Source organism: Cajanus cajan, chromosome 11, assembly GCF_000230855.2.
Source record: "Cajanus cajan strain Asha chromosome 11, NIPB_CcT2T_4, whole genome shotgun sequence".
In the NCBI taxonomy this organism is placed as follows: domain Eukaryota; kingdom Viridiplantae; phylum Streptophyta; class Magnoliopsida; order Fabales; family Fabaceae; genus Cajanus; species Cajanus cajan.
In genome coordinates, this window is record NC_138527.1 from 5,628,016 (window position 1) to 5,636,339 (window position 8,324).

The following is an 8,324-nucleotide window of genomic DNA, read 5'->3' on the forward strand; positions in this document are numbered from 1 at the left end:
AAGGCAAAGTACAAGGGGGTTTAGAGATTTTTACTTGAAGAAACTTGGTTATTAAGTGGCTCCTTGTAGCTCACCTCCCTCCATAGTTCAATTTGTACTCTTAGACCTCTAAGTGCCAAGCCTAGCACTTCAAAAATATTATTTTCTTTAAAAACTATTTTTGTATGAAAATACTTTTTGTTTAAAAATGTCTCAAAACTTTGACTATAGTGGAAGTGATAGCTCTCCAAAAAGCCTTTCTTACTTAACTAAGGAGCTAAAATCACTTAAACTATGGAAGAAGCAAGAGACCTTTCAAAAAGAGAAGGAGAAAATTGAAAGAGAGGCCAAACTTGTTATCCTAGAAGAGAAGTTGAGAATTCTTAAACAAGAAGAAGAAAAATTGAAAGAAGACATGAGAAAACACAAAAAAAAAAGACAAATGAAAATCAAAAGAAAAGAAGAAATAGAAAAAAAGAAAGAACTTTGTGCAGGGAAGAGTAAAGAGGAAGAAATATCCTCTAAAGGATTTGTGACTAAAGAGAATTGTTTTAGTACTAAAAATCCTATGAAAAAAAATCTCTTTATTCATAAAGATTTTAACTCTTGCCCTCATTCTCTCACTAGTCTTGAGGAAGAGATTCATAAATCCATTATTTTTAAAGAAAAAGAGTCTCAACTTCAAGATTTGGGGAAGGAGAAGTGGACTTCACTTAGTTCCACTTCTCATGCTACTTCCTTGGTGGTGCCCAAGGTAGATAGCCTTCCTTTGTGTAGGACTTTTCCTACCTTAGTTGTTTCAATAATGCACCCAATTTATGGAATATATTATTTGTTGGATATAACATATGAACCTTCAAGGTTCCTTGTGAAAAATTCTTTTCATAACTATCCAACAAATAATATAATCCAAAATTGTTTAGGAAATTTCTTAGTAGTATTTTCCTTATTTTCTAGGAAATGCCTAGGTTACCACATAGGGTACTTTAGGCAAGATGTTCTAGTTTTTAGGATTGAGTCTTTAGTTTGCTATAGTTTTAGTTTTAGCACATTTTTAGGATTTAGTAATATATCTAGTCTATGTTCAGGAGAGGATCCTATTCATTATATTAGAAGGTCTAGTATTATTGACTTCTTTAGGTTCCATGAAAGGATTCCTTCTAGGATATACCTTTCACATTTATTTGTTGAGAATATCACTTCTAATGAATTGTATTATATATTTGTAGGTGTGGCTGCTCATCAAGAAGACCTTCGAGATTTGAGGTCAAATCCTTTTCAAGAGGGAGGGATGATAGACTATGGCCAAGGCCAAGGAATCCAAGAGGTGATACATTGAAGGAACCAAGAGGAATGGGATGATGGACCATGGGCCAAGGGCCCAATCTCTAGAGTTATGGCCACCTTGAAGATTAGTGGACACCTTGAAGACCAGTGGGCTTTCCAAGCCCAAGGTACTTTTCAATTTGGACCACTCTATCATGAAGAGAAGGCATAGTTCTAGTTGTAAATATCTTGTACATAGTTCTCTTGTATAGGCTTATTTTTGCCTTTGTATTTGTGAGGCACTTTAGTTTCTTTTATTAGTCATTGTATATTGATTCTAGGGTGGGTTACTTGGAGAGTTTGACTCCATTTAACCTCTTTTGTTGATACACTCATTTTCTATTTTTTCAGTAGGAAAAGAGGGGTGACATTTAGCAATGCTTGAGGGTGTGACTAGTAATTGGGCCAGAATTGGGCCTAGGCAAAATTTTACATATTGGACTCATTTTGCTCCTAATTTTTCATAGATTTGATTTATCTAGGTTTCATCATCATTGGATGAACCTAACTAAACCAAATCAAACATTTTTGAAATTAATTCAAGGAGCCAAAAGAGACCAAATCCGCCCACCTTGCCTAGTCTCCTTTCTTTGACCGAATTGCTTCAATAACCTTTAAGGAGATGAGAAGCTTGTGCTACAAGCTTCTTCTTAGCTTGCTTCCCAAGCAAGCTAAGTGAGAAGCTTGCAGCACAAGTTTCTAAACTCACCTAGAAGGTCAACTAACCTTACCATGGTTCCTAGTGAACCATGGTTAAGGTTAGCTTGCTCCTTAAGCTACCTACCTCTATATATTTGTAATTTCTACTCTTGTAATCACTTTTGACATTTATGAGACTTAGAATTCAGAAATTCTCTCTCATTTCAAGAGTCCAATTTCGTGGAGAATCTCCTTCTCCTAGAAGCTTCACAAAGGAACTTCTTCTTTGTGCTTGGTTCCTCAAGTTTCTCTCCTTCGAGAGAAACCGAACCACCTTGGGAAGCATCTTCAAGCTTTTGAAGCTTGAACTCATCCAAATCTTCCATTGAAGTGAAGAACCTCAAGAGAAAAATGGACTTAGCATGGTTCAACTTGAAGAACATCAATCTTCTCCAAGTAGTTCCATCATCTCAGAACCCAAATTTGTAATTCATTCTATGGTAATCGATTATCTCCTTTGGTAATTGATTATCCCGATGAGAATCTTGATTTTTTAGCCTTGTTTCAACTAAGAGGTTCTATTTTAATCTATTACCAGCTCTGGTAATCTATTAATATAGAGGACATTTGAATATCATTTTCCAGTAACAGACTTGGTAATCTATTACCTTGAATGGTAATTGATTAACAATGTTACCTTGAAAACTCTTGTTTGAATCAAGTCATATTTCTATGTTTAAATACTTAGTAGTGAATTACCTTTTGATGATAATCTATTACTTTATGTTTATACATGAAAATACTAAGTAATCAAGTTCTTGGATTCTTAAAAGCTTAATTAGTACTTGAATTAAGCACTCATCATCATCATTAATAATAAACAAACACACACATGCCTATATCTATTACAATCAATACAATATTCTTTCTCATAGACTTAAACAACATCTATACAATACATCATCAAAACTAAAACATTCTTCAGGAGTCTTCAAGATGTCCCATCATCTCAACAACCCGATCCTAAGTGCTCTTGGCCATGGACCTTGTGATAGGCCTAATGTGTATCTTCATGGGTGGTCCTCCATTAGTCTTTATCCCCCTCTATTCCTCTCTCTCCCTTTCCTTCTTTTTCTTTCTTTGTTTCTCTCTCTGTCTCTCCTTCTCTTTCTCTTTCTCTCTGTCTTTCTTTCTCTATCTCACTCACTCTCACTCTCACTCCCCCTCTATTCCTCTCTCCCTCTCCTTTTTTTTTTCTCTGTCACAGCCTCTTATCTTCCTCTCTCCTTCTCCCTCTCCCCCTCTCTCCCTCCTATATCTTTATCTGATGGAGGATCATCCATGAAGATCCTTGGACCTTTGATTATGTTCATGGCTAGGAGAATTGAGAAAGTCACATGAGAGGATACATTACACAGGCCTATGCTCTTTATGAGTATTGAGTATTCTTCCTCTCCTAGTACTTGATCTTTCTATTTGTATATATCTTAGTATCAAATTTCTTATATTGTTTAGATATATGTATAGGTTATTTTAGACTTGTATTTTCGTCTAAATAGTATAGGATGCCCTTAGTTTGTTAGACATGTCCTTATTTTAAACACATGGCTCTTTGTGACCTTTCCTTTGTTTTTCTTAGGCCTTGTATTTTGGCCAAATAGAATAAGAAGTTTAATCCTTTTATTATTTTCATTTGAGAGTGTAATTAGTATTTTAGGAGAGGTATAACTAGTAAAAGTTCTTTATGTGTCTTATTGGGCTTCCTTGGCCCATATTTACTTGGAAGGATGGTGTGGTTTAGTTTAGGCTATCTTTAGCTGACCAAAACACCTTCTCCTCCATTGTAAATCTTGGCCAAGGAGAGCTAGGAAGCAAGCCATATCACATGAACCTTGTCTAGTCACACTTTGGACTCTTGTGCCACATGGCACTCTCCTAGTTGCTCTTCTAGATCAAATATCTCCACCTTGTCTCCTTGCCATCATAGGTTATCCACATGGCTTTTTTTTATTGGAGAGTTTGAATTTAGATGTTGGTTGGAGGGAACCATTTGGGCGAGTAGTTTGCCTTAGTTAGGTTAAGGTTAAGTAGTTTGAGTTCAAGCTAACCTAACCTAGGTTACTTATAACCTAGGTTAGCTTAACTTGCACCACAAGCTTTGAAACCTCTATATATTTGAATCTCCTTGTATTGTTGCACAATTTTAGCTTATGAGATCAGATTATATTCACAAACCCTCTCTACAAAAGTCCTAGTTCTCTGGAAGGAGAAACTTCTTCTTGAGTTCTTTCATAAAGGATTCTTCTTTGCGATAAGAACTTTCACTTGCTCATCTTCAAGCTTTAGAGTGGTGCATCCATCCTTTTCCTAATTCCACCTTCTTTATTTTGAATTGAAGTCTTAAATTCATAGAAAAGATTGAGAGCTTCAAAAAATCCTAGAGAAGGAGGAGGAGAAACAACAAGCATCTCCACCACTAGTTTCCATCACTATCTCTTTTTCTTGTATCTCATTATTTCTTGATCTTATCAATTTTAGTAATATTATTAAAGTCTATTTTGTTTCTACAGTTTTATAGTATTTGTTAACACTTTATTTATTTATTTGAATGAAATAAAATAATATATCTTTATCTTTCTTATTTATTATGTAGTATTTTTCTTTGTTTATTTCTTTTGTTGAATTCTATATTTAAAAAGATTTAACTATAAATTTTCATCTTTTTAAAATAATTTAATGTTATATTAGTAATGATATTTGAGTAAATAAATATATCTTATAAGATTATTTTAATAAAAAATATTTTTATAAAAAAAATATTATATATTTAAAAATATACTATTGCAATCAAATATAAACATCTTTAATTTAAATATTCCTAAACCTTTATAAATAAGTAAATAGATTTTGATTGTTCATTTTTCACAACAATCATAATTCCAAGATTAATAATTTTTTGAAATCATGATTTATGAATATGAAAAAAATAATTCCTTATCAAACACTCCTTAAGTGAGTTTAATTCAAACAAAGCAACAAAGTTTTTGTTTCTTTTTTTTTTTTATTCAAAAACAAAAGCAATAAAGTTGAACGCACGTTACTACTTTAATTTTAATGATAAAAAATATTATACCTCATTAAATATTTTATTAAACATTCTTAAGAAATTTATTAAATAATATTTTAAGTATTTCATTATCGGTTGAAATATAATATTATATTAAACTATATTAAGTAAGTTTGACCCAAAGAAGGCAATAAAGTTAATGTATGTTACTAATTAATTTTAATAATAAAATATTTCACTTCATTAAATGTTATTAAATATTACTAAGTTATTTATTAAATATAATATATTTATTAATTAATATTTTTATTATTTCATTGTCGTTCATAATATAATATTGAACTGTGTAAAATTTAACTCAAATAAGATAAAATAATAAAGTTGAATGTACGTTATTAATAATTTAATTTTAATAATAAAATAGGTAAATTATATTTTTAGTCTTTTTATTTATTTTTGGAACAACATTTAAACACCTTTTTTAAATCGAATATTTTTCAATAATTCAATTTGATCATCTATTCTTTAAATGATGTTTATATGTTGTCGTCATATTATATTAACGTTATAATGTCAATTTGAAGAAAAAAAATATTAAATATTTTAAAAAAATCAGAGTATCAAATTAAATCACTCGTTCAAATTGAATATTAAAAATAAATAAAAATAATAAAAGTAGAAATTAATGAAATAAAATCTTTAACGTCAATAAATATTTTATTAAATATTATATGTAATAAAGTTTTTCGAGTGTTCACACCACGTATTTCATACGCAACTGCAAAAAAGTAAAATGTTCATATAATTATTCATACTAACACGTTACTAATACAAAGTCCAGCTTCTGCTATATATAGACCAAAGCTCAGTATTATTTCAAGTCACCAAATTCTCTCGAGAAACATTGGATTTTAGATTTCGTTGTCATCACATATTGCTATTGCTATTGCAACCTAAGAGACATGTCAAAGACTTCGTTCAAATTAGCATTTTTGTTTTGCATTCTTGTTATAGAAGCTTGTTATGGTATTTGTTTTCTATTTATCTCTTCCTCATTGAATCATGTCTAATTATATTAAAATCATACACTTAATTTTACAGGCCATTCAATCTCAAGGGAACCAGTAAAGGATGGACTTATAGTTGTAATTCCATGTTCTACAACCAAGGATTGTCTTCCCCACCTTCGTGAGATGAAGTGTACTGCAGCATTAGCTGTCTGTAGTGAAGGATATTGCATTTGTAAACGTAAAAACATAAAATCAGGTATAGAAAATAAAATTAAACAAAAACAATCAACAAAAATAATGTAATTTATTTATCTTAGAATAGTGGATCTAAGTTTAGTTAAATTTTATAAAATCAGCTTGTAAGATGACAATTATATATTCTCCACTTATATAGTATATAATTATCTAATATTTAGTCAATGTGAGATTTTGATTTTTTTCAATAATTATTTTTTAAAGAATCAAATACAACACATTCATATAATATTTAATTGAATATCAAATATTTTTAGGATCAAATCCAATGAATGTTAATAAGATTGTAAATACCAAGTCATTTCTAACTAACTTTTAGTATTTGACATATAATGCTCCCTCCCTATAATTTTATGTCCAGCCTATTTTATAAATGTTCAAAAGATCAAAGACCAAATCCTCTTTACAAACATGGAGTTTCCTATTTTAGCCATCATCAATATTATTTCAAAACCACAAAATTCTCTTAATAAAGATTAGGTTTTAGATTTCATCCTCAAATCTTAAGATTGCAATCTACGATGTATGTTTTTTCATTCAATCCTCTTTAGCATTATATCTACTTATATTGAAGACATACACTCTGCAGGTCATTCATTCTCAAGGGAACCAATGGCAAAGGTAGGAGTGGAAGATTCTGCTCATTGAAGTATTAAAGAAATGTGTTTTGAGGTTGTAAGAATAAAGATTCCAATAGGGTAGTTTGTGCCGGAATAAAAGTGTAAGCATACATGGCTTATGCTTGAAATGTATAAAAGTAAAAATAAAATAAAGGTGTCTGTAGTCAAATAAAAGTATAAATGCATAAAAACTCTTTTGGAACAATCATGGTTTTAAGGTTTAAATGTACTTTTAATATTTTATAATTTCGATTATTCAAGTATCTCAATTATACAATTTTAAAATTTAAGCTCTCCATCAAAATAATATTATAAAATTGTCACCTTAAACATATGAATTTCTTTAATATAAAAATAAATTTATAATTAATACATAGATACACACATATAATTAATATATATATATATACCTTAAATTAATGAAAATCAAATTGAACACACATTTATTACTAATAATTAAATTAAAATATATTATATTATATATTATTAGTATTAATAACATTGTTGATAAGTTAATGTTATGGATATGATTAGTATATTAATAGACGAATTCCTAAGATGCTCTAATTATATAGCTGATGTATGGTACGTAGTCCACTTTTAATCACCTTTACATTTATCTCATTTTGTATAGACTTATGGTAATCTCTCTACACCAATTTAGTACCAAATTTATTTTTGTTTCTCCCTTTTAGTTTTCCTTTCTCTCTTTCTCTCTCCTTGATTCTCTCTTCTCCTAACCCATATCCATGGCACCACCACATAAAGAGAACCTTATTGGACCTGAGTTGGGTTAAAGAGAAGACTTAGGTGGAGACATGTACAAAAGTGTCACTTCCAAAACCCATTTTAGATATGCTCAAATTACTAAGCTAATTTCAATTCTTCCAAACCCTATGACTGTAAAGTACCAAATTTTTTGTTATCATCATGTCTGTTCTTTAAATCAGTAAAAACGAGAAATTTGAGATATTATCGCTGAAATGTTTTGATGGCTCTCAAGGGTTTGAGATGTAAATCAACGAATTTGATTAACAGTTACATGATGTATACATCAGACGTTAGTACCAACAATCACATTACGGTGGAAAATCAATGACATTGTTGTTAGTTGTTTTTTCTTTGTTATTATTTTTTTTTGTGTGTGAAAAGGGTTTTTCTATTTGCTATATACTTTTGTGCAAAATGGGACCCTTTATGGCTAACTAATATGTTAATGTTCCATAGAACTTTTTTTGCAGAGAAATTTTTCATTTTGTCTGAGTTTTTTCTCATCCGGAGCAGTAGAGATGGGTGGGGAAAGGGAACATCGTAGAGAAAAATGGGGAGAGAAAAAGCAAAAAAAAAAAAAAAAAAACGAATAAATTTGGTTAAGAGAGTGCATCATAAGTTTGAGATGCATCCAAAGATGAGATGAGATGAATTTAT

The 8,324-nt window shown here is 30.3% G+C and overlaps 1 long non-coding RNA gene across 1 annotated transcript; it reads left to right on the forward strand.

Annotated features, from left to right (window-relative positions):
- Positions 1–5,876: 5,876 nt before the first annotated feature.
- Positions 5,877–7,101, forward strand: LOC145953149 (uncharacterized). Its single transcript, XR_014430697.1, has 3 exons — positions 5,877–6,037; positions 6,113–6,277; positions 6,866–7,101. It is a non-coding gene; the product is annotated as an uncharacterized LOC145953149 (long non-coding RNA).
- The last annotated feature ends 1,223 nt before the right edge of the window (positions 7,102–8,324 follow it).